Genomic DNA, 25,383 nt, shown 5'->3' with positions numbered 1-25,383 from the left:
ACTCAGTCAGTGCACACAGGTGCTGTCACGCCAGTTGTTTAATGCTAGCTTCCATTCTGGTAAGTGACACCCACATTTTCTGATCCAGGATCTTGATATCACCCCTACCCATCCCCATAGGGCAATGTATTTTCAATAAAGTGAAATTGCTTAGAAATAGTTTCGAATTCTGTTTTCTGTCAGCCTATGATGTGTGACCTCAATAATTTCCACTTTGGATATCAAGATGCAACAGAAATAACTTTGCCTGCAGCCTGGATGAACTGGCTCCCTGTGAGAGGGACTGACCTCACTCCTGTCTGACCTTGTCATGCTGAAATAATCAACGCAGAGCCCAGCAGAATGCAAAAGTCAATAACATCCAGACCATCAAAGACACTGACCGGAAGCTGACCTCTGGCCACAGTGCCAGAAGCAGACAGGCAGGGAGGGAGCCAGGGAGATGCCATGGAAAAAACGAAGATATGTTAAAACGCGAGAGTTATGTTGGCCATGCACAACATACCGCTGTATTACCAACAAAATCCTGGAAGTCAGGGCCTGTGGAATACACAGGCCAAAAAGATGGCGGCTCCCCAGGCTAAACACTTCCCCTACACACAGGCTACTGCTCAAAATTCTACCAGCCAAATGTGATTCTTTTGTCTAAAGAAATAATCAAGCAAATGGACAGTAATTGATGTTTTGTCAATCATTCAAGAACAACCTCCATGTCCAAACTTAGCCAGCTTCCAGGCTAGATAAATTATGATGCCACCATACCATGGGAAACTAATTCCATTTGGTCAAAGCTGTGTCACGTGTCCCCCCTACCTAGAAGGGGGTGTTAATATTTTTAGTTTTAGTTGAGGATATTGCTATCTTGAGCAAGTTCTAATATTTTTCTCAGAAAGAAGAGAGATTCATAAGCATTTGCTGCATCTGCCACACCACTTAACTATTCTGAAATAGGGGATTGTTTAAGTAATGAATGTTAGCAGCCATGGGATGGTGTACACTCTCTGCAGCTGTCTGTAGCTATGAGGAAGAATGAAGAAGGAAATCGTATAGTAAATGTCCTAGCCATTTTAAGTGAAAAAAGCAAGCTGAAGAAATGCAAATAGTATGGTGTGTGTGCGTGTGTGTATCTCCTTATAAGCGCACACAGAATGTATGGAAGGCTAGAGAAGAAAACATTATCAATGGTTGTTTTTGGAAGATGAAACAGAGAAGGACTGTGGCATTTACTTTTCACTTAAATTCGTAATATTTTTAAAATTTCATTTTATTGGAGTATAGTTGACTTACAGTGTTAGTTTCAGGTGTGCAGTAAATTGATTCAGTTACACATACACAGATATCCATTCTTTTTTCCCATATAAGTTATTACAGAATATTGAGTAGATTTCCCTATGCTATAGGGTAGGCCCTTGTTAATTACCTATTTTACACAGAGCAGTGTGTATATGTTATTTTCATCCTCTAATTTATCCCTCCCCACCCACCACGGTTTCCCCTATGGTAACCACAAGTTTGATTTCAAAATCTGAGTTTGTTTCTGTTTTATAAGTAGGTTTTTTTTTTTTAAGTTTGCTTTTTAGGGCCACACCCCAGCATATAGAGGTTCCCAGGCTAGGGGTCAAACAGGGGCTGCAGGTCTACACCACAGCCACACCAGATCCAAGCCGTGTTTGTGAACTACACCACAGCTCACAGCAATGCCGGATCCTCAACCCACTGAGCGAGGCCAGGGATTGAACCCGCAACCTCATGGTTACTAGTCCGATTTGTTTCCACTGTGCCACAACAGGAACTCCTCAATAAGTAGGTTGTTTTGTATCATTTTTATTATATTCCACATATAAGTGATGTCATATGATATTTGTCTTGCTCTGGTTGGATGATTTCCTTTTATTTTATGTTAGTGTCCTTTTCTTTTTAGTTTATGTGAATGTGGTGTTTGGTTTTGATTTGTGGTTGCCCCGTTTTTCAAGTATGTTAACCCCTTCCTATATCTGCTTGCTTTAGCCTGATAGTTGTATAGGCTCCAACACATTATAAAAACAAGAGTGTACATTTCCTTATTTTCCTTCCCCACATTCTATGATTTTGAAGTCTTTTTTCAACATTTTCATGTTGTCCTTTTGCAGTTCCTTGTGTTTATCATAACTTTTACAGTAGTTTTTTTTTTTTTTCCTTTTAGATCTGTATACTGGCTTACTTAAGTGATTGCTTTCCAATTGTGATTTCCTCCATCCTATTTCTTCTAACTTTTTATATTTAGAGAAGCCCTTTCAGTATTTCTTTTAGAATGGATTTAGTATTGCTGGACTCTTTTAGTTTTAGTTGAAAAATTCTTTATTTCTCCTATTTTAAATAATATTCTTGCTGGGTAGCATATTGTAGGCTGCAAATTTTTCCCTTTTAGATATATCTTTCCACTCTCTCCTGGCCTGTAGTGTTTCCGTAGAGAAATCAGCTGATAACCTTATGGGGGTTCCCTCATAATTAATGTTTTGTTTTTCTCTTGCTGCCTTTAGTATCCTCTCTGTAACTTTTGCCATTTTTATTATGTCTTGGTTGGGCCAGTTTGGGTTCAACTTGTTTGGGGCCTTCCTATATCTTGATATCTGTTTCCTTGAGATTTGGGAAGTTTTCAGACATAATTTATTCAAATGTATTTTCAATCCCCTTTTCTTTTTCTTCTCCTTCTGGAATCCCTATTATGCATAGATTGGCCTGCTTTATATTATCCCATGGATAACGTTATATTGCTTTCATGATTTTTCATTTGGTTTTCTGTTGTCCTGATTGAGTGATTTCCATTTTTTTATCTTCCAAGTCACTAATTTGTTCATCTGCATTATTCACTCTGCTCTTTACTGCTTTTCTTTCTCTGACTTAGTTCACTTAATATAATAATCTCTAGGTCCACCCATGTTGCTACAAATAGCATTATTTCATTCTTTATTATGGCTGAATAGGATTCCATTGTATATATGCACCACATCTTCTTTGTCCATTCCTCTATTGATGGACATTTAGGTTGCTTACATGTCTTGGATATTGTAAATAGTGCCACAATGAATATGGGGGTATACTATCTTTTCAAATTATAGTTTTCACTGGATATATGCCCAGGAGTGGGGTTGCTGGACAATATGGTAGTTCGATTTTTAGTTTTTTAAGGAACTTCCATACTGTTATCCATAGTGTTTGTACCAATTTACATTCCAACCAGCAGTAGAGGAGGGTTCCCATTTCTCTACACCCTCTCCAGCATTTAGTGTTTGTAGACTTTTGGTTGATGGCCATTCTGAATCATATGAGGAGATACTTCCTTGTAGTTTTGATTTGCATTTCTCTAATAATTAGTGATGTTGAGCATCTTTTCAGGAGTTTTTGGCCATTGTCTGTCTTTGGAGAAATGTCTGTTTAGATCTTCTGACCATTTTTTAATGGCCACACCCACAGGATATGGAAGTTCTTGTGCCAAGTACTGAATCTGAGCCACAACTGTGACCTATGCTGCAGCTCTGGTAATGCTGGATCTTTTAACCCACTGCACCAGGCCAGGGATTGAACCCACACCCCTGTAGTGACCTCAGATTCTTAACCCATTGCACCACAGTAGGAAATCCTGACCATTTTTTTGATTGGGTTGTTTGTTTTTTTTATATAAAGCTCCATGAGATGTTTGCATAGTTTAGAGATTAACCCTTTGATGTTCCCTTCGTTTACAAAAGTTTTCTCCTTTTCTGTGTGCTGTCTTTTTGTGTTTTTTTTTTTTATGGTTTCTATTGATGTACAAAGCTTGAAGTTTAATTAGGTCCCATTTGTTTATTTTTATTTTCATTACTCTGGGAAGTGGAACTAAAAAGATATTTGCTGTGATTTATGTCAAAGACTATTGTGCCTATGTTTTCCTCTAGGAGTTTTATAGTATCCACCCTTAACATTTAGGTCTTTAATCCATTTTGAGCTTACTTTTGTATATGTGTTAGAGAATGTCCTAATTTCTGTTATTTTAGATATAGCTTCCTGTTTTCCCAGCAGCGCTTAGTAAACAAAATATCTTTTCTCTGTTGTATATTCTTGCCTTTGTCATAGATTAGTTGACCATAGGTGCATGGGTTTAGTTCTGGGCTTTCTATCCTGTTCCACTGATCTATGTTTCTGTTTTTGCGCTATTACCATACTGTTTTGATAACTGTGGCTTTGTAGTCAGGAAGCCTGATTCCTCCATTTCCATTGTTCTTTTTCAAGATTGCTTTGGCTATTTGGGTGTCTTTTGTGCTTCCACACAAATTTTAAAAAATTTTTGTTCTAATTTTGTGAAGAATGTCATTTGATAGGGATTATATTGAATCTGTAGATTGCCTTAGATAGTAGAGTCATTCTGATAATTCTTCCAAACCAGAGTGTGGTATATCATTCCATCTGTTTGTGTCATCTTTGATTTCTTTCATCACCGTCATGTAGTTTTCAGAGCACAGATCTTTTGTCTTTTTAGGTAGGTTTATTCCTGTGTATTTTAATCTTTTTTGATGCAACAGTAAATGGGATTATTTCCTTAATTTCTTTTTCTTATATTTTTTTTGTTAGCATATAGGAATGCTAGAGATTTGTGTATATTAGTTTTGTTTCCTGCAATTTTACCAAATTCATTGATGAGCTCTAATAGTTTCCTGGTAGTGTCTTCAGGATTTTCTAGGTACAGTATCATGTCATCTGCAAACAGTGACAGTTTTACCTCTTCTTTTCTGATTTGGATTCCTTTTATTTCTTTTTCCTCTATGATTGCTGTGACTAAGACTTCCAAAACTATGCTGGACAAAAGTGGTTAGAATGTTAGAGCTCAGATCAATAAAATTAGAAATGAAAAAGGGGAAGTTCCAACCTACACCACAGAAATACAAAGGATCATAAGAGACTACTGCAAGCATATATATGCCAATAAAATGGACAACTTAGAAGAAATGGACAAATTATAAACATAAATTTAAAGAAAGTTTACACTTTTGGCTGTGGTTAAGTTTTCTGAGCTTAGAATATACCTGTTCAATTTCTTCAGCCATTGGGAAATGTACCAGTTTTCAATTCCAAAATGGAAGGAAGTTAACAGCTTTCTACCAGCTTGATAGAACTAAAATTCTATCAAGCTGGTAGAAATTCTAGGCTGTAGAGAGGGTTTTAATTTAAATACAAAGAAGGAATTTTATTGTGGCTAATTAAAAATAAGTCAGATTATCAAAATGAATTTTCAAAAATAGGAGTATATCCTTACCTTAGTCAAAAAAATAACATGGAAAGGAACAAATATATTGCCCTCCAAAACCTGTGAGTGGGCTTCTGGGACAGAATCCTGGATGGGTCTATGCCTCTTTTTAAATGACGAGGACATGGATCATCATGTTTTCCTTGTCATTTGTCTCTAGGTAAAGTTTCTTCAAATTTATGTTTGTATTCATAACTTGTGAGCATCTTTTTTTTAATAATTTTTTAAATTTTCCCACTGTACAGCAAGAGGGTCAGGTTATCCTTACATGTATACATTACATTTACATTTTTTCCCCCACCCTTTCTTCTGTTGCAACATGAGTATCTAGACAAAGTTCTCAATGCTATTCAGCAGGATCGCCTTGTAAATCTATTCTAAGTTGTGTCTGATAAGTCCAAGCTCCTGATCCCTCCCACTCCCTCCCCCTCCCATCAGGCAGCCACAAGTCTCTTCTCCAAGTCCATGATTTTCTTTTCTGAGGAGATGTTCATTTGTGCTGGATATTAGATTCCAGTTATAAGTGATATCATATGGTATTTGTCTTTGTCTTTCTGGCTCATTTCACTCAGTATGAGATTCTCTAGTTCCATCCATGTTGCTGCAAATGGCATTATGTCATCCTTTTTTATGGCTGAGTAGTATTCCATTGGGTTTATATACCACTTCTTCCGAATCCAATCATCTGTCGATGGACATTTGGGTTGTTTCCATGTCCTGGCTATTGTGAATAGTGCTGCAATGAACATGCGGGTGCATGTGTCTCTTTTAAGTAGAGTTTTGTCCGGATAGATGCCCAAGAGTGGGATTGCGGGGTCGTATGGAATTTCTATGTATAGATTTCTAAGGTATCTCCAAACTGTTCTCCATAGTGGCTGTACCAGTTTACATTCCCACCAACAGTGCAGGAGGGTTCCCTTTTCTCCACAGCCCCTCCAGCACTTGTTATTTGTGGATTTATTAATGATGGCCATTCTGACTGGTGTGAGGTGGTATCTCATGGTAGTTTTGATTTGCATTTCTCTTATAACCAGCGATATTGAGCATTTTTTCATGTGTTTGTTGGCCATCTGTATATCTTCTTTGGATAACAGTCTATTCAGGTCTTTTGCCCATTTTTCCATTGATTGATTGGCTTTTTTGCTGTTGGGTTGTATAAGTTGTTTATATATTCTAGAGATTAAGCCCTTGTCCGTTGCATCATTTGAAACTGTTTTCTCCCATTCTGTAAGTTGTCTTTTTGGTTTCTTTTTGGTTTCCTTTGCTGTGCAAAAGCTTTTCAGTTTGATGAGGTCCCATGGGTTTATTTTTGCTCTGATTTCTATTGCTTTGGGAGACTGACCTGAGAAAATATTCATGATGTTGATGTCAGAGAGTGTTTTGCCTATGTTTTCTTCTAGGAGTTTGATGGTGTCTTGTCGTATATCTAAGTCTTTCAGCCATTTTGAGTTTATTTTTGTGCATGTTGTGAGGGTGTGTTCTAGTTTCATTGCTTTGCATGCAGCTGTCCAGGTTTCCCAGCAATGCTTGCTGAATAGACTTTCTTTTTCCCATTTTATGTTCTTGCCTCCCTTGTCAAAGATTAATTGACCATAGGTGTCAGGGTTTATTTCCGGATTCTCTCTTCTGTTCCATTGGTCTGTCTGTCTGTTTTGATACCAATACCACACTGTTTTGATGACTGTGGCTTTGTAGTATTTCTTAAAGTCTGGGAGAGTTATGCCTCCTGCTTGGTTTTTGTTTCTCAGGATTGCTTTGGCGATTCTGGGTCTTTTGTGGTTCCATATAAATGTTTGGATTGTTTGTTCTAGTTCTGTGAAAAATGTCATGGGAAATTTGATAGGGATTGCATTGAATCTGTAGATTGCTTTGGGTAGTATGGCCATTTTTACAATATTGATTTTCCCAATCCAGGAACATGGAATATCTTTCCATTTCTTTACATCTTCTTTGATTTCTTTGACTAAAGTTTTATACTTCTCGGCATATAGGTCCTTTACCTCCTTGGTCAGGTGTATTCCGAGGTATTTGATTTTGTGAGGTACAATTTTAAAAGGTATCATATTTTTGTATTCCTTTTCTAATGTTTCATTGCTGGTATACAGAAATGCAACTGACTTCTGAATGTTCATCTTATATCCTGCCACTTTGCTGAATTTATTAATCAGTTCAAGGAGTTTTGGGGTTGAGTCCTTAGGGTTTTCTAGGTATAGTATCATATCATCTGCATACAGTGACAGTTTGATCTCTTCTCTTCCTATATGGATGCCTTTTATTTCTTTTGTTTGTCTAATTGCTGTGGCTAAGACTTCCAAAACTATGTTGAAGAGCAGTGGTGAGAGTGGGCATCCCTGTCTTGTTCCAGATTTGAGTGAGAAGGCTTTCAGTTGTTCCCCATTGAGGATTATATTTGCTGTGGGTTTATCATAAATGGCTTTGATGATATTCAGGAATGTTCCCTCTATACCCACTTTGGCGAGGGTCTTGATCATGAATGGATGTTGGACTTTGTCAAATGCTTGTTCTGCGTCTATTGAGATGATCATATGATTTTTTATTTTTTTTTTGGTTAATGTGGTGTATGATGCTGATTGATTTGCGTATGTTGAACCATCCTTGTGAACCTGGGATGAACCCAACCTGGTCATGGTGTATAATTTTTTTGGTATGTTGTTGGATTCAGTTGGCTAAGATTTTGTATATTCATCAAAGATATTGGGCGATAGTTTTCTTTTTTGGTGGTATCTCTGTCTGGTTTTGGAATGAGCGTGATGGTGGCCTCATAGAATGTCTTTGGGAGTATTCCTTCTTCTTCAACCTTTTGAAAGAGTTTAAGGAGGATGGGCACCAATTCCTCTTTATATGTTTGATAGAATTCACCTGGTAAGCCATCTGGTCCTGGACTTTTATTTGTAGGGAGTGATTTTATGACCTCTTCAATTTCATTTCTAGTGATTGGTCTGTTCAGTTGGTCTGTTTCTACTTGATTCAGATTTGGCAGGCTGTAAGATTCTAGAAAATTGTCCATTTCTTCCAGATTGTCAAACTTGTTGCCATATAGTTGTTCATAGTATTCTCTTATGGTTTTTTGTATTTCTGCTGTATCCGTTGTGATTTCTCCTTTTTCATTTATAATTTTGGTTATTTGGGTTCTTTCTCTCCTCTTTTTAGTGAGTCTGGCCAGGGGGTTTGTCAATTTTGTTCACCTTTTCAAAGAACCAGCTCTTGGTTTTATTAATTTTCTCTATTGTTTTTTGAGTCTCTATTTTATTGATTTCTTCATTGATCTTTATAATTTCCTTCCTTCTGCTGACTTTAGGACTTTTTTGTTCTTCTCTTTCTAATTCATTTAGGTGGAGGGTTAAGTTGTCCATTTGGGATCTTTCTTCTTTTTTGAGAAAGGCCTGTATTGCTATAAATTTCCCTCTGAGCACTGCTTTCGCAGCATCCCATAGATTTTGAGAGGTTGTGTCTTCATTATCATTTGTTTCAAGGTAGTTTTTAATTTCCTTTTTGATTTCCTCATTGACCCATTGGTTTTTTAGTAGCATGTTGTTTAGTCTCCATGGAGTAGGTTTTTTCTCTTTGCTTTTCCCATGTTTGGTTTCTAATTTCATGGCCATTGTGGTAAGAGAAGATACTTGAGATAATTTCTATGCTCCTAAATTTATTGAGATTCGCTTTGTGTCCCAATATGTGGTCTATTCTTGAGAATGTTCCATGAGCATTTGAGAAGAATGTGTATTCTGCTTTTTTTGGATGTAGTGTCCTGAAGATATCAATTAAGTCTAACTTTTCTATTGTTTCCTTTAGGATCTCTGTTGCTTTATTGGTTTTCTGTCTAGAGGATCTGTCCATTGATGTGAGGGGGGTATTAAGGTCTCCTACTGTGATTGTATTCTCATCAATATCTCCCTTTATATCTGTTAATATTTGTTGTATGTATCTGGGTGCTCCTATATTAGGGGCATATATGTTGACGATAGTAACATCCTCTCCTTGGATGGATCCCTTAATCATTAAATAGTGTCCTTCTTTGTCTTTCTTTATGTCTTTTGTTTTAAAGTCTATTTTGTCTGATATGAGCGTTGCGACGCCTGCTTTTCTGTCATGTCTATTGGTGTGAAATATTTTTCCCCACCCTTTCACTTTCAATCTATAGGTATCTTTTGTCCTAAGGTGAGTTTCTTGTAGGCAGCATATTGAAGGTTTTTGCCTTTTTATCCACTCAGCCACTCTGTGTCTTTTGATTGGGGCATTCAGTCCATTGACATTTAAAGTGATAATTGATAGATGATTATTTATTGCCATTTGAACCTCGTGTTCCAGTTGATTCTATGGTTCTCCATTCTTCCTTTCTTTTTTTTTTTTTTGGTTGGATGGTCTCCTGTTATTATCTGCTTGAGTGTATTTTTTTTTTCATTTTTTGCAAATGCAATATTTGGTTTTGGCTTGTGGTTGCCCTGTTTTTTAAGTATGCTAACCCCTTCCCATAATTGTGTGTTTTAGCCTGATATTCCTTTAAGTTCAAACACTTCATTACTATATTAAAATTAAGAGAAACATACAAACAAACAAAAGGGTTATTTACTTCCTAACATCCCTTGCCCACATTTTATGGTTTTGATGACTCTCTTTTATTTTTTTCTTTTTAATTTTATTTTGTTTGAAGCATGTTCATGATTAAATCTGTATGCTGGCTTATTTGAGTGACTGCTCTCTGATTGCAGTTTCCTCAGTCCTAGTTCTTCCTCTTCTTCTTTTTTTTTTTCCTTTCTTTTCTTTTTTCTTCCCTTTCCTTCCTTTCTTTTTGGTTTAGAGAAGCCCTTTCAATATTTCCTTTAACCTGGGTTTTGTGTTGCTGTATTCTTTAAGTTTTTGTTTGTTGGAAAAAATTTTTATTTCCCCTTCTATTTTAAATGATATTCTTGCTGGATAGAGTATTCTAGGTTGCATATTTTTTCCTTTTAGCACTTTAAATATCTCTTGCCATTCCCTCCTGGCCTGTAGAGTTTCTGTAGAGAAATCAGCTGATATTCTTATGGGGGTTCCCTTGTAGGTAACATTCTGTTTTTCTCTTGCTGCCTTTAGGATCCTCTCTTTATCACTAACTTCTGCCATTTTTATTATGATGTGTCTTGGTGTGGGTCTGTTTGGGTTCAATTTGTTTGGGGCCCTCTGTGCTTCTTGTATCTTGAACCCAGTATCCTTTAGATTTGGGAAGTTTCCATCGATAATTTCTTCAAATATATTTTCCATTCCCTTATCTTTTTCTACTCCTTCTGGAATTCCTATTATGCGTAGATTGGCCTGCTTTATATTATCCCATAGGTCTCTTATATTGCTTTCCAGTTTTTTGATTCGGTTTTCTGTCTGTTGACCGGATTGAGTGATTTCCATTATTCTATCCTCCATATCACTGATTCGTTCTTCTGCATTATTCATTCTGGTTTTTACTGCCCTTAGTTCAGTTTGCATCTCTGCAAATGAGTGTTCTAGTTTTTCTTGGCTCCTCCTTATATTTTCTAGTTCCTTTCTGAGGGTATCTGCATTACTGTTCATATCTTCTCTTAATTCCTTCAGTATTTTCACTATTTCTCTTTTGAACTCCAGGTCTGTCAGACTGCCGAGATCTGTTTCATTGTTGACTGTTTTAGTTGAGTTCTCCTGTTGGTTTGACTGGGGGTGGTTTCTCAGCTTCTTCATCTTGCTTGTTGTTTTCTTTTTCCTGAGGGAGTTGTACTCTCTGTTATCGGGCAGTGTTTGCCTCGTCACTGCCGTGGAATGTTTTCTGAGGGTTGGCGTTGTTGGTCAATCTTTTTTGAGGCAGTGTGGCTTTTCTGGAGTGTTGATGGGGCTAACAGTGTTTCTTTGAAGCAAAGGAGGACTTCCTGAGGGCAGACAGGACTGGGAGGTCCACACCACGATGGTAGCAGATTTCACTTGGTCATGCAGAGCTTGCTCTGGTGTTTTTAGGTTGTGGGGTTCTTGCAGGGGGTTGGCGGTGTTGGGCAGCTGTTCCTCAGGAGTTCAGCACCCCCTGGGGGCTGGAGCAGCTATCTGGGTCACTGAGAACCTAAGAGGCTCTTCCCTAGGGCAGCCCAACACAGAAGGACGGCCTGAGAATGTAGGCGGATCTTTTCACAGTCTGGCCAAGCTTGTTGCAGCTTTTCTGGGCTGCAGGGGGTCCTCCAGGGGGCTGGTGGTGCTGAGCAGCTATTCCGTGGGAGTGGGGCACCCCCTGGGGGCTTGGGCGGGTAGCAGAGCCGTTGGAAACCCAAGAGGCTCCTCCCCAGGGCAGCCTGACTCAGAAAAACCGTCCGAGAATTAGGCAGATCTATTCAAGGCCTGGCTAGGCTTGTTCTAGCTTTTCTGGACTGTAGGCCTTTTCTCGGGGGCTGGTGGTGTTTGGTGCTGCTCTGTGGAAGTGTAGCCCCTCCAAAGGGCAAGCAGGCCTGTGCAGGGACAGCCCCTGCGGTGGTAGGCTTCAGGCAATTGTTGAGGCCAGCCCTTCTGGATGGCAGGCAGCCCCAGGTTTGGCGAGAGCGTAGGGGATGGTGGGGGTGGTGGGGGTGGGGGAAGGGGATGCACCGGGAAGCACAGCTTTCAGGTAGCTAGTGGGCCTGTAAGTTTGCTGTTGCGTGGGGGGTATTCTATGGGGACCCACACCTTCTTTTCTCCCCTCCCCAGCACGGGCGCAGACCAGGCTCTCCTCCCAGGTTCCCTCTGATGGGGCTTTCCACTTCCCCGCCCCTAGAGTATTGCTCCCCTTCTCTGTGACAGCTTTGTTTTCTAGTCTCCCAGGCAGTCTCTGCCCCGTCAAATGGTTTCTAGACCTCCCAAGCAGTTTCCGCTCCGCCCTGCCCCCCCAGCCCGTTCTCGCGGACTAACCTCTGGAGCCGAGGTCTCGGTGCCCAGCCCCCACCCAGGCGTCCCCCGGCCCTTTCCCGGGGACTAACCTCTGGAGCCGAGGACTCAGTGCCCAGCCCCCACCCAGGCGTCTCAATTTTTGGTGACTGTGCCCGTAGTTCAGATGGTCCGTTCGGTTCTTGATCGGCTTTTCCGTACTCCAACTTACTGCTACACTCTTCTCTGCATCTGGAGATTCCTCCAGTTCGTTTGATCTTTCCCCCATGTAGGTGACTTTCCAGGGTGCAGGATCCCTTTCTCCTCTGCAGTTCCCTTTCAGGAGTGCCCGTCCCGCTCGGATTCACCTTCTCTCGCTCTCCTCTTTTCTCCTGTTCTGCCCAGTAATGTCACGAACTTCTTGCCGTTATTGGAGTTTAGGTTCCTCTGCCAGCGATTGGTTGCTGTTCTGTGCGAGTCATTTATTCTGTAGATGTGCTTTTTTTGTTGTGTTTGTGGGAGAGGGCAAGCGTGCCCCCCTACTCCTCCACCATCTTGTCCTCTCTCTCCTTGTGAGCATCTTGAATTCTACTCCATACTATAGCTATAACTAATTCACACAAAAATAATCTCCTCCTCCCTTACCACATCAATACTTGAACATGATCCTTCTTGGAAAATGTTGCATCTCTTTGCACAGACCACTTTCAACACTAAATTCCCTCAGATTATGCTTCCACATGACCTCATCCCTCAGGCTTCTTAATTTTTTTAAGTCAGTGCATAGACATGGGCCTCAAATCTTCAATCCTTTATATTTTTCAGTCATTTTCGTCCAAGGTTTATTCTAACTTGCCACTACCCTTAAAGCATAGTTCTCAAAAACTCACCACTGTCCTCCAATGAGACACTGTTGAAAAAGATTCATATTTACAGTCTCATTTTCTCCCTCCTCTTACCTGTATACCCACCACTTACTTGTGCCTATGTACTTCCTAGAAAAGAAAGCAAGCATTAACTAAGCAAGTCAATCAGTATTATTGAGCCTCTCCACTGAAGACTCATGTATCATTGCATGGTGCACAACAGGACTGACTGAAATGGCAAAGTAAAGATACTGAAAGAATAAACTAGAAAAGTCCAAGGGAAATTATAAAAGAGTGTGAGTTATAGAATAGAAATTTGGCTCAGAAAGCAGTAAGAGATGTAGAAAATCAAGTATGTGCATAAAGCAAACAGGTAAGTTTCTAATATTCATCATCTGTTCCACTGCCACACCCTTACCATTAAGCAGGCCAAATAGCTCACTACTTCACACAGCCTCAGTGGGAGAGCACCCCAAAAAATGTGCAGTGTTCCCTTCCCAGTGCTGGACCATTCTGCCTGGTCATGCCTCTGCCTGGTCATGCCCCAGCCTGTTCTGATGACTCTAGCTCTGGTCCTTTCTTCCCAGTTGCTGCCTTTGCCCTCCCCACTCTTTCAATGATTGATGATAATGTTTCTCTCATACTAAACTTAGCTCCCTGAAATTGCATTCACCCCAGAAACTACATTTTTTTTAACTGCACCAGCATAGTCTAGTACATCCTCCAGATAAAACCCAGGCTGGTACTAACCAGCAATATTGAAGTTACAGCAGATGATCCCAGCCTCTGAAGAAGAGAACTGGACAGTGGTCTGGTGGAATTTCCAGTATATTTTCAAAGGAAATGTTTATGTCCATGTACATATAGTTGAATTAAAATAATGTGTGTGATAGAATTCCAGTGATTGTAGTTCCAGAAGTGGAAATGTATAAGGGTCTAGGAGGATTTGGATAGAAACTAGGAAAGATTTGGATAGCAACTAGGAAAGAATAGGCATAGAATAAACCCAAGGCAAAACATGTCTCGTATGTTTCAGTTGTAGACAGAAATTTTTATTTGGTTATAAAGAAAAAAATGTCTGATTCTCAGGCCAAAAAATAAGGAGAAGGAATGGTTCAGATTATGTGTCTTTCCCTAAGAAACCATTACATAAGATTTCTCTACTATCCAGAGACCAGAGTATACAGAGGATCAGTGGCCCCCAAATCCGCTTGATTATAAGAATTAAAAGGAAAAAATTAAATGCAGATTTGAGACTTAATGGATTAGAATCTCATAAGAAAGAGCCAGGAAATCTATTTTTTTTTTTTTTTTGTCTTTTGTCTTTTTGCCTTTTCTAGGGCCGCTCCTGCGGCATATGGAGATTCCCAGGCTAGGGATCTAATTGGAGCTGTAGCTTCTGGCCTACACCAGAGCCACAGCAACACAGGATCCGAGCCACGTCTGCGACCTACACCACAGCTCACGGCAACGCTGGATCCTCAACCCACTGAGCAACGCCAGAGATCAAACCCACAACCTCATGGTTCCTAGTCAGATTTGTTAACCACTGAGCCACAATGGGAACTCCAAGGAAATCTATTTTTAAAGCACTAAATCTGTTTCTAGTGATTGGCCAGGTTTGGGAGCCCGTGGTAGAAGACAACATCCTATGGTACCTTCCAAATTAAACTTTTTGTTCTCCGAGACTGGTCAGTAATTACAGGTTGCTCTCTTGCTATTTTGAACTTTTAAATGTTAATCTCTGTTTTTGACCAAGCCTCATGTCATAGGCTTTGGTGTATCCAGCCCAGCTTATAACAATCCTTCCTTCTCTGAGAATTTCCCAGACTCTAGTGAGGGCACATAGCAGAACTTTCTATATATGATAGGACCGAATCCTGGGCCTCAGTTTAGTGGAAAGGGAATGTTCCAACCTGAGAAAATCAGAAGCCCGGCTGCCATCTCAGAAATCTGGAATCAAGAACAAGAGAGTTAATCCTTTGTGTGTGGCTAGACTTTGTGAGATTGGTAGCTATTGGCTGCCATCTTCCACTGGACTGAGTTGCAGGAAGAGCTGATCCCAAGAAAGAGTGCAATGGATACACAGAAAGAAGCAGAACAAGAGACCTACTGCAACCTCCCCCAGCTGCCTTCTCGTCTTTGGGTTCCATAAGCCACCCCTCTTCCTTACAATTAATTTTATTTTAAAGTGAATTCAGGTGGTTCTTCTTGAGCTTGCAGTAAACAATTTGCAGCAAATGGTCTACCTAATGTGCCTACTTATACTTGATAATGATATATTATTGAGACAAGAGAGGTGCCGTGGCCCCCAGGAAAGATTGACATCATGCTTTCCCAACTCCAACAGTTCGGAGGACACACGACGACGACCTCCTTGATATCTGAAGATCTGCATATGCTGTGTATCTATCCGTACTGATGTGACTAGGGAAAAAATCAACTATTTTCTTTGTTAACATTGAAAAAAATATTCCAAGCAAGATCTGGGTCAAAATCATTTTATAAGATTTTTCACAACCTTCTTCTGGGAAAAATTATCATTCCTGAATAAAAATGCTTAAGCAATTTTCTGATAAACTTTAATTAGCTTAAGGCCTCTTCTGGGAACTGGCTACCACTCTCTCAGCTGCCTGTTTGTCAGGAATCAAATGATATTTAACCCGACATTGCTTTTTATCATATCCAGTCAAAACAAAGATCATTTCTTTTCCTCTAAAACATTCTCACCAAAAGTAAGCCTTTGAATTGGCCTATGGGACCTCTTTGCTTCAGCAAGTGTGAGATAAAATATTGGCACCAGCTCATAACAAAATTATCCGAAAAATTTAAAAATCATTTTTGTTGGGTCTCTATGAAGATCACTTCTTTGGTCGCTGTTGAAGTTTCCATTAACCATCCAGCTGTGACTTTGCTTTAGCCTGCTCTAAAACAAATTTTTGTCACTTTGTTCAAAAAGATCCATTTCAGGAGTTCCCATCATGGCACAGCAGAAACAAATCTGACTAGGAACCATGAGGTTGTGGGTTCGATCCCTGCCCTCACTCAGTGGGTTAAGGATCCAGCATTGCTGTGAGCTGTGGAATAGATCACAGATACGGATCCTGCACTGCTGTGACTGTGGTGTAGGCTGGCAGCTGTAACTCCAATTTGACCCCCTAGCCTGGGAACCTCCATGTGCTGGTGGTACAGCCCTAACAACTAAAAAAAAAAAAAAATTCAATTCAGTTTTGATAGCAGATGAAAATATCTGCCATCCTTTTTGAACTATTCAGAATCCTGTTATACTATTTAACATGCTTAGGATTAAAAAAAAAATGCTTCTCTACTGCTTCGTCACCTTTAAGCTTGGTCATTCAAAGTATGGTTTGGCATCTGATATAACTTACTGACTCATCCCAGAAAAATTCTTTCTTTTTCTTTTTTCTTTCTGCTACTTTGATCCTAACTGCTGAGCATATTTCAAAACAATATCACTACCCTTTTCTTTTGTCAATTAACATATGTATGTGTTCATTTATTAGATCAATTTTTTGTAAGTGGCCACCATGTGCTAAGTATCCTTTATGTGTCCTGTCTTCCAGAAGCTAAATAAATAAAAGAATAAGGAGTAAGTAAAAGAAAAACAAGCAAAGCTTAGTAATGTAGTCATTCCAGACCACTTCACGTTTCAAAATTCCATGGCATTTGCATATCAGATGACATTGAAGAAAAGGTTTTAATATAGGAAAGTATAACCAGACTGAAATCTTTCAAAGACGCGCTTAACAGTCATTACATTGCACAACCCAAAACAGTTGTCCTAAGGATCCTTTCCTCAGAGTCCACTCTTCACAGCATCTTCTTCCTTCAAATCTCTTTCCTCCTGTCCCAGTTCCAGCAGCTGTTGACTTTTTCTTTCTCTCTCCCCCTCCCCTACCTTAGTCTAGCATCCCAAACTTCAGGAGCTTCCAGCCCTTCCTAGCCTTTCAAGGTTTTTTTTGAGCCTCTGCCGCTCTCTTGTCCTGATGAGTTTTAGTCCAGGCCTGGAAACTGTCCTATCCACCAAATGTCCTTCCTCTTTCCTAGGGGGCTGAGGGGAGCAACAGGACTGTTTATATTCAAATAATAACAATGCTGTCACCTGTAGAGCTGTAAACTGATGCAATGTGGGATAAGGTCCATAAGCAAGTTGGAAGCTACCAAGGGCATGCAAAAGAACCCCTTTCTATTTGTGAGGATTAACCAAGTTTCATGGGTCAGCAGGTGGAAATCAACTTGAAGCTCAAATGTCAGTCATGTAGAGCATGTGAGGCCTAATGACCACATAGACTGTGAGCCAGGATTTTGCCCCACCAGGCAAGTTGACCCTTTCCTATATACACTGCAGTACAGCCAAAGTAGTTCTATGTGAGCTTCTCTTCAGATGACCCAGGCAGTTAACTGAGGGACCAGGCCAAGGCTGTCAGGGGCCAGCAGAGCAGTGCTACACAAAGCAGGGAAGAATTTCTGCTAATGCCCTTGACATGGATCAAACCCACCTGTGCAGGACAATGACCACAACAGGCCTGAGACTCTGTTATCCTTAGAAGGGTCTGTTTGCAAGATGGTCCTTTGACTGCATTTGGGAACTTGGATTCCAAGAGAGTCTCCACTATTCCTAGAACTAACAAGAAGGGTTCACTGTGCAAACTTGTTTGTGCAAAACTTGTGGCTCAGGCTAAACACCTGCTTTCTTTGGGGAAGTCTGGAATTCTAGTGAGTGCTAAGGGGAAGTAGGCTTATGTGACCTATTCGCAATAAAAACCCTGGGCACTGAGTCTCTAAGGTACTGCCCTGATCACAGCTCACTGCTGGAGAACTCAAGCCTAGCTTGGGCAGTTCCACTGGGAGAGGACTCTTGGAAACTGTGCCTGGCTTTTCCCAGATGTCACCCTAGGCACTACTTTTCCTAGCCAATTTTGCTTTGAACCCTTTTGCTGTAATAGACCATAGCCTTGAGGACAGTTATGCACTAAGTCCTGAGCATCCTACTAGCAGATAATTGAAACTGGGACTGGTCTTGGACCTCCTGACACATGACCCATCCTACTTAAGCAGCCTCATCTCATTACACTCCTGCCCTCTCTCACTCTGCTCCCTTCTAGTCCTGAAACAATCCAGATTCTTTCCTGTCTCAGGGCCTTTGCACATACTACCCCATCTGCCTAAAATGTTCTGCTCTGTCTCTTATTAAAAATTTTTTTCTTATTAATGTAGAGTTGATTTTTAATGTATCAACTTCTGCTGTACAACAACGTGACACAGTCATACATATATATACATTTTATGGCTCAAGGATTCAGTTTATATGCAACCTCTTCAGAGACCTTCCCTGACCACCACTAACTGAGTTATCTTCTCTCACATCACCTATTTGCTTACTGTCCTATAATTCAACCTATAATTGGGTTGTTTACTTAAATACTGTTAGAATGCAGTTCCAAAAGGTACAGGACATATCTATCTTGTTGATACTATACTCATAACATTTATGACACAGAAAAAAAAATCCAACCTGTAGCTAATGATAGGGTAAATGAATACATCCCTGCATTCAGATCAAAATATCTGGAGGGGGCGACACAGGGTCGGGACTCTTGGAAATCCATCCTAGCTTCTTCCATCCCATTGGAGGTCCATTTTATATCAACAGAAGTCCCTTCTTTAAAAAGAAAACAATTCTTATTCTTTCTGTGTGTGTGTCCTCTCAGTGCTAATTTTAGCAATTCTCTTGAGGTACTACAAACATTTTAGTCTCTCCTTGCTCAAACAGCTGGCTGTATTTGACCTGAACTCGTGTTTCACTGTGAGACCCAGGACTTGGTAACCATCCTGCCTGCTAGTGGTGAGAACTCAGATTCTGGCGAGGCCATGCTCTGTCCACACACCTCAGAATACTCACTCCCTCGTGACCTTCTTCTTTTTGTATTTAGTTATAAGAGTTATAAAACAAATGCCTGAGGCCAAGTAATTAAAAACTTTTTTTCAGTTTAGATTTTAAGATCATTTGCTCTACAAAACCACAAAATAGCATTGCCAAAATATGAAACAGAGAGAAGTATGAATTGCCTCCCTAATGACTTTTTCTTCCAGTAGCTCTTGAATCATCCAAAGGACCTGGCCCTATATTCTGAAACCTTTCAATCTTAACTTCTGTCCAACGAATAAAGTGGAGAAGGTCAAAGAGGAGCACTTCCTCCAAAAGGCATTGATTTTGAGGAATCGTTCCCAGAGTTCAAAGCCAAAAGATGTCAATGCAGTACGACAGCTCACTCGGCTGTATAAGACAAGACTTTATTTTGCAAAGACATGGTGTGTCAGGAATAGAAAGAGGCCTAATCCTGCCATATACTTGGCTGTCAGGGACAGAAAGAAATCTGTTCAATGAGCTCTACTTTGGCATTCACGATTTTATCCCTGACCTGAGCTGTGCCAACCTTTCAAGTTGCATCTCCTACCTCATCCCAACACATATCTTAAAACCCCATCATATCAAAATCTTCCATTGCTCATGTATGCCATACATTTTTACATCTCTGGGTCTTTGTACACAGTTTTCATCTCTCCGTATAGTCTTCCCCTTCCATTTCTACCCAGAGGAATCATTCTCAAAGAATCTGATCAAGTGCCACTTCCTTGGTCAAGTCTTCCTAAATTCCCTGAACAATTAGTAGCCCCTCACCTGTGTTCCTATTGCCCTTTGGGGAAACCTTTGTGATAACATGGAAGATATTATATTTGTATTATTTGTTTGAGTGTCTTTCTCCCCCACAGCCAGGCTGTGAGCTCTTGGAGGCAACCAACTCCACCATCTTCTTATCTTTACCTGCTTCATGGCTTCATAAACACTGATGGGCTGGCCAAAGAGTCAGAATTGAGACTTCAGGTGTTTGATTCCAAGTACTAACCTCTGGACTGTTAAGATAAAGAAAACTGATATGTAATAGATTATAACATGTTGCAGATGTTTTTTCTTTTTTTTTCCATTGACAGCGTTCTAAAAGATTTGTTACGAAAATTTTCTAAGGACGTAGTTGATGCAAAGGAAACATCAACCATGTCCTCTCTTCCTTTCAACACAGAAGGCTGTAAATTCAATTTTTCTTCCCTCCAAGGGTATTAGATTCTATAGTCTACAAATTTTGTTGATAGTTTCCAGAGTATAGCTCCCTCTGGAGCCTACCCGCCTCCCACCCTTCTTCGTCCAGGCTGTGTGTTCTGGGAGGTCTTTACACACCAAGGGAATGTTACTGCCTAAGCAGGATGGAATTTCAGCTGCAGAAAAATTAACTGATGAAGACCAGAGTCATAGGAAGAGAATTACGGTGTTTGTAGTTGCTCATCTCCGGGAAGATTTCCTACCCCACCTGAAAAGACACCCTGCTGTGTGAACAGGATCTTATTTACTTTTCAAGCCTGACCTTTCTCCAAGTTGAGGGAGATTGCATTACTGGGTGGCTTGGGGATTTATTGTCCCTGTTTAGCAGCAATGACATTTCCTGCCTATTGGCTGCAGAGGCCCTTCTAAGCTCAAGCACAGAAAATCCTGACCCTTATGCCCCTCCTCTACGGAGGGGCAGATTTCTTGGGGTAAGGGGTGAATAGGCTTAAAGGACAAGGTTTATTGGAAGAGAATGAGAGCAAAGGGGACACCATGATGACCAAAATAAACAGGCTACCTTGCCACCTCCCATAGAAATCAGGACGGGCAAGTTCAAATCCACTGGAGACTCCAGGAGCCCTGCAATATGAAAAGGCAGGTGGCAGAGGCAAGGATGTGAAACGGCAGGGATGTAAAATAGGACCCTCCGTCCCCTCCCCCTCTGGTGTCCCTCCTGTGCCACATCTAAGTAATAGCACCACAGTGTTGCAAACCAGAGAAGGGATTCTCGATCTGGCTTCTGCTAAACTGCTCCAATTCCAGGTGATCTTTATATACACACGGCATAAACTGCCAAGCAGCTCTGTGCATCTGAGGCCCGTCTTAAATTTCCTTTTGCTAAATCTTCATTTTTTTCTGCATCCTATTGTGATAAATTTTGTTGTTGTTTTTCCATATATATATATATATATATATATATATACACATACATATATATATTTAAATACCTCCAAGGAAATTTAGAATTAAAAAATCTCCAGATCAGTAACACTCACTACACATTGGTCATTGTGATTAACAAAACCAAGTGTTCCCAATTAAATTAGATCGTGAAAATGATTCAAGATAGGAATGTGTTTAACAATGAGGACCATTTAGATGCACCAAATTCGATGAATCACTTCGAGAATAGCCTGTTTAGCATCATTAGATTCACAAAGATAAATATCATATGTTGCAATTAGCCCGGAGAACGGCGATTTAACTACCAGCCTGCCTTCCCCTCTACCCCGCCCCCTGTATCTGCAGTGTGTACCACTAATCACTGTCCTATATAAAACTCCAAGACACAAATGGACAAGAATTAAGATGTTCCACTAAAGGCATTTTTTTTTTAAATTACACGCATTTTTTAACTCATGTTGCAAGATATTTCTATTGTTCAAAGTATAGAATTAAAAGACTGGAAGGAGACCTAGTTATTATCTTGGACAGAGTTTGGTTTGTTTTTTTTTTTTTTACATTTTTAAATGATTTTTATTTTTTTCATTGTAGTGAGTTTACAGTGTTCTGTCAGTTTTCTATTGTACAGAAAAGCGATACAGTCACACATACATATATACATTCTTTTTCTCACATTATCCTCCGTCTTGCTCCATCGCAAGTGACTAGATATAGTTGCCAGAGCTATACAGCAGGATCTCATTGCTCATCCATTCCAAATGCAATCATTTACATCTATTAACCCCAGATTCTCAGTCCATCCCATTTTCTTCCCTTCCACCTTGGCAACCACAATTCTGTTCTCCAAGTCCCTGTGTTTCTTTTATGTGGAAAGTTTTATTTGTGCCATATATTAGATTCCAGATATGTGATATGATAAATGGTACTTTTATTTCTCTTTCTGACTTACCTCACTTAGTATGAGAATCTCTAGTTCCATCCATGTTGCTGAAAATGGCATTATTTTGTTCTTTTTTTATGGCTGAGTAGTATTCCATTGTGTATATATACCACATCTTCTTAAATCCATTCATCTGTTGATGGACATTTAAGTTGTTTCCATGTCTTGGCTATTGTGAATAGTGTTGCAATGAACATAGGGGTGCATGCGTCTTTTCCAAGGAAAGTTTTGTCTGGATATATGCCTAAAAGTGGGATTGCGGGGAGTTCCCATCATGGCTTAGTGGTTAATGAGCCTGACTAGCATCCATGAGGACACAGGTTGGATCCCTGGCCTCTCTCAGTGGGTTAAGGGTTAAGGCGTTGCCGTGAGCTGTGGTATAGGTCGCAGACTCAGCTGGGACATGGCGTGGCTATGGAGCAGGCCAACAGCTACAGCTCCAATTCAACCCCTAGCCTTGGAACCTCCATATTCTGTGGGTGTGACCCTAAAGAGACGACAAAAAAAAAAAAAAAAAAGGGATTGCTGGATCTATATTTTATTCTCTGAGGTACCTCCATACTGTTTCCCATAGTGGTTGTACCAATTTACATTCCCACCAACAGTGTAGGTTCCCTTTTCTTCACACCTTCTCCGGCATTTGTCATTTGCAGACTCGTTAATGATGGCAATTCTGACTGGTGTGAGGTGGTACCTCATAGTAGTTTTGATATGCATGGACAGAGTTTTTCCAACTTTTTTTTCTTTTGGCCTTGCCCATGGCATGTGAAAGTTCCTGGGCCAGGGATCAAACCGGCACCACAGCAGCCACCTGAGCCACAGGAGTGACAACACCAGATCCTTAAGGTACTGAGCTACCAGGGAACTCCTTAACTTTTTTAAAAAGAAAAAAATTTTTTTTTAATTTTCCTGGGAGCCTAGCAGTTAAGGATTTGGTGTTGTCACTGCTGTAGCTTGGGTCACTGCTGAGGCACAAGTTTGAACCCTGGCCCAGGAACTTCTGCATGCTTAGGGGTAGACCCCAAAAAATTCCCCCCAAAGGAGTTCAACAAATAAATAAGAGCTGAGTTTCCCAGTGGGAGGTGTTGGAGACCATTTCTTTGGGGTCTCCTTCCCTCATTGCTCTTGGCCTGGCTTAGCCCAAGAGTTCCTTGGTAGTATATGGAAATGCTGAATCTTATTCAGGAAAGCCTGAAAGCCACTGATCTACAAAGAACCTCTCTCTTTTTTTGTGGAGAAAAATGAATCCAAAAGAGGTTAAATTACTTTCTTAAAACTGATGCAATCAACTAGTTGCTCATCAGGAATTTATGACACCAAACTCATTCTAGTTAGTGCCTAGGTCTCTTCTGGAGAAGAATGCTGGAAAGCAAGCCTTTTATGCTGGGTTAAAGAGATTAATTCTCTGCCTTCTTTAGTGCCCAAGATAGAAGTCAATTATTATTACATAATTTGACATAGCAGTTAATGAACATCTGTTTCCTCTCAAACATCGCAATTGTGGGTTTCTCCTGTCAAAAACAGAACTGCTGCATCATTCACAATAGCCAAGCTATAGAAACAACCTAAGTGTGCATCAATGTATGACTGGATAAAGAAGATGTGATGCATATATAAAATGTATATTTTATATAGGTATATATACATATATGCAGTGGAATATTACTCAGCTATGAGAAAGAAGGAAATCCTGCCATTTGTGGCACAACACATAGACTTTGAGGGCACTATGGTAATAAGCCTGATAGGGAAAGACAAATACTGTATGGTATCACTTATATGTGGAATCTTAAAAAAAAAAAAAAAAAAAAAAGTCAAATTCATACAAAGAGTAGAAAAAATGGGCAGGAGCTGGTGGGAGTGGTTAGGGAGAGGTTGGTAAAAAAAAAAGGGGGGGGTACAAACTTCCATCTATAAGATGAATAAGTTCTTAAATCTAATGCAACACCTGGCAGCTATAGTTACTAAAACTCTATTGTTTGTTTTGGAATTTGCTAAGAGAGTAGAACCTAAATGTTCTCACCAAAAATAAATCCATAAACAGATATGGGAGGCAATGAATGTTTTAATCAACTAGATGGGGGAAATCCTTTCACAATGTGTACATGGATCAAATCACCAGAACACACGCTTTAAATATCTTACGGCTTTATATGTCCATTATAGTTCAATAGAGCTGAAATTAAAAAAAAAAAAAAAAACAACCTGGAGTTCCTGTCGTGGCTCAGTGGTTAACGAATCCGACTAGGAACCATGAGGTTGCGGGTTCAATCCCTGGCCTTGTTCAGTTGGTTAAGAATCCGGCGTTGCTGTGAGCTGTGGTGTAGGTTGCAGATGCCGCTCAGATCCCGTGTTGCTGTGGCTCTGCCATAAGCCGGTGGCTACAGCTCCGATTGGACCCCTAGCCTGGGAACCTCCATGTGCCGCAGGAGTGGCCCAAGAAATGGCAAAAAGACAAAACAACAACAACAACAACAACAACAACAACCTGATTTTCCACATAATCTATAGCCAGTTATCTCCACCAAGTACAGCGTTTTGTCATATTTATAATGTGAACAACAAATGATGATTGCAACGCATTTTAAACATGTTAAATGCTGCACAATTTACGCATAAAATATAAAGTTATTTCCTGTAAATAAGAACTTGAATTCAGAAGTCTTGATGCCTAACTACACATCTCTTTCTGTAACACTTGTGTCTCTCAGGACACCACTGATGCAAGAACACAGATAAAGCAGGGCAGCAGTGACACAAAGAAGCCAACATGGTCCAGAACTAGAATAGCTTGTTCAGACATTCAGATGTTCAGAGTGGCCACTGGCTATAGATGTTCCTGTTTTGTTTTCTACAGTCGGCTTATTTTTCTCTTCATTTACATCACCCCAGATTTAAGGTGACTATTTCCTGTTACTGTTTGCTTTGCTTTGTTTGTCCTAGGCAAAAACAGAAAAGGAGATATTTCCGGTACAGTATAAAGTGAGCCAGGCTAATTAAATGCAGTGAAGAGCCAAGAGACGGATTAGCTTTTCATCCCATTAGCCTGCAGGCATAAACCAAAGTCATAAACATTTAGTAAGTTCTTTGTCATTTATTTTAATGTTTTTTAAACATGCTAAGGAGAAAAAATTTATGATGTGTTTCTACGGCACTCTGGTCATGAAGGTTCTATTCATCAATAACTAATTTATTTCTATAATGGAATACCAGTTTACAAAGAAGACTTCATATAATAAAAGCATCAATGTGAATGTCTCTAATTGTTGAATGATATAAGCAAAAATATAAGTAGTTACTGACAAAAAGTTATATGTACTGAATCATCAAAAAGCAAGATAAGGAGGCAGAAAAGTTTTAGGTATTTCAAGAAAAACAGGATAAAAGA

The 25,383-nt window shown here is 39.9% G+C and overlaps 1 long non-coding RNA gene across 1 annotated transcript in view; it reads left to right on the top strand.

The window, feature by feature from the left end:
* The window catches only part of LOC146403329 (uncharacterized), an 82,675-nt gene that overhangs the window by 43,437 nt on the left and 13,855 nt on the right, over positions 1-25,383 (top strand). The window contains exon 4 of the long non-coding RNA XR_014803565.1: positions 24,707-24,894. This is a non-coding gene — a long non-coding RNA (uncharacterized LOC146403329). The remainder of the gene's footprint in view (positions 1-24,706; positions 24,895-25,383) is intronic.

This window comes from Sus scrofa, chromosome 5 (genome assembly GCF_054392235.1).
Source record: "Sus scrofa isolate SSC_HxYL_T2T_F1_AM1 chromosome 5, Sscrofa_HxYL_maternal_Yorkshire_Landrace_v2.0, whole genome shotgun sequence".
Taxonomy (NCBI): Eukaryota; Metazoa; Chordata; class Mammalia; order Artiodactyla; family Suidae; genus Sus; species Sus scrofa.
Note: the sequence above shows the minus strand (reverse complement) of the source record. Positions and strands in the feature narration are given on the sequence as shown.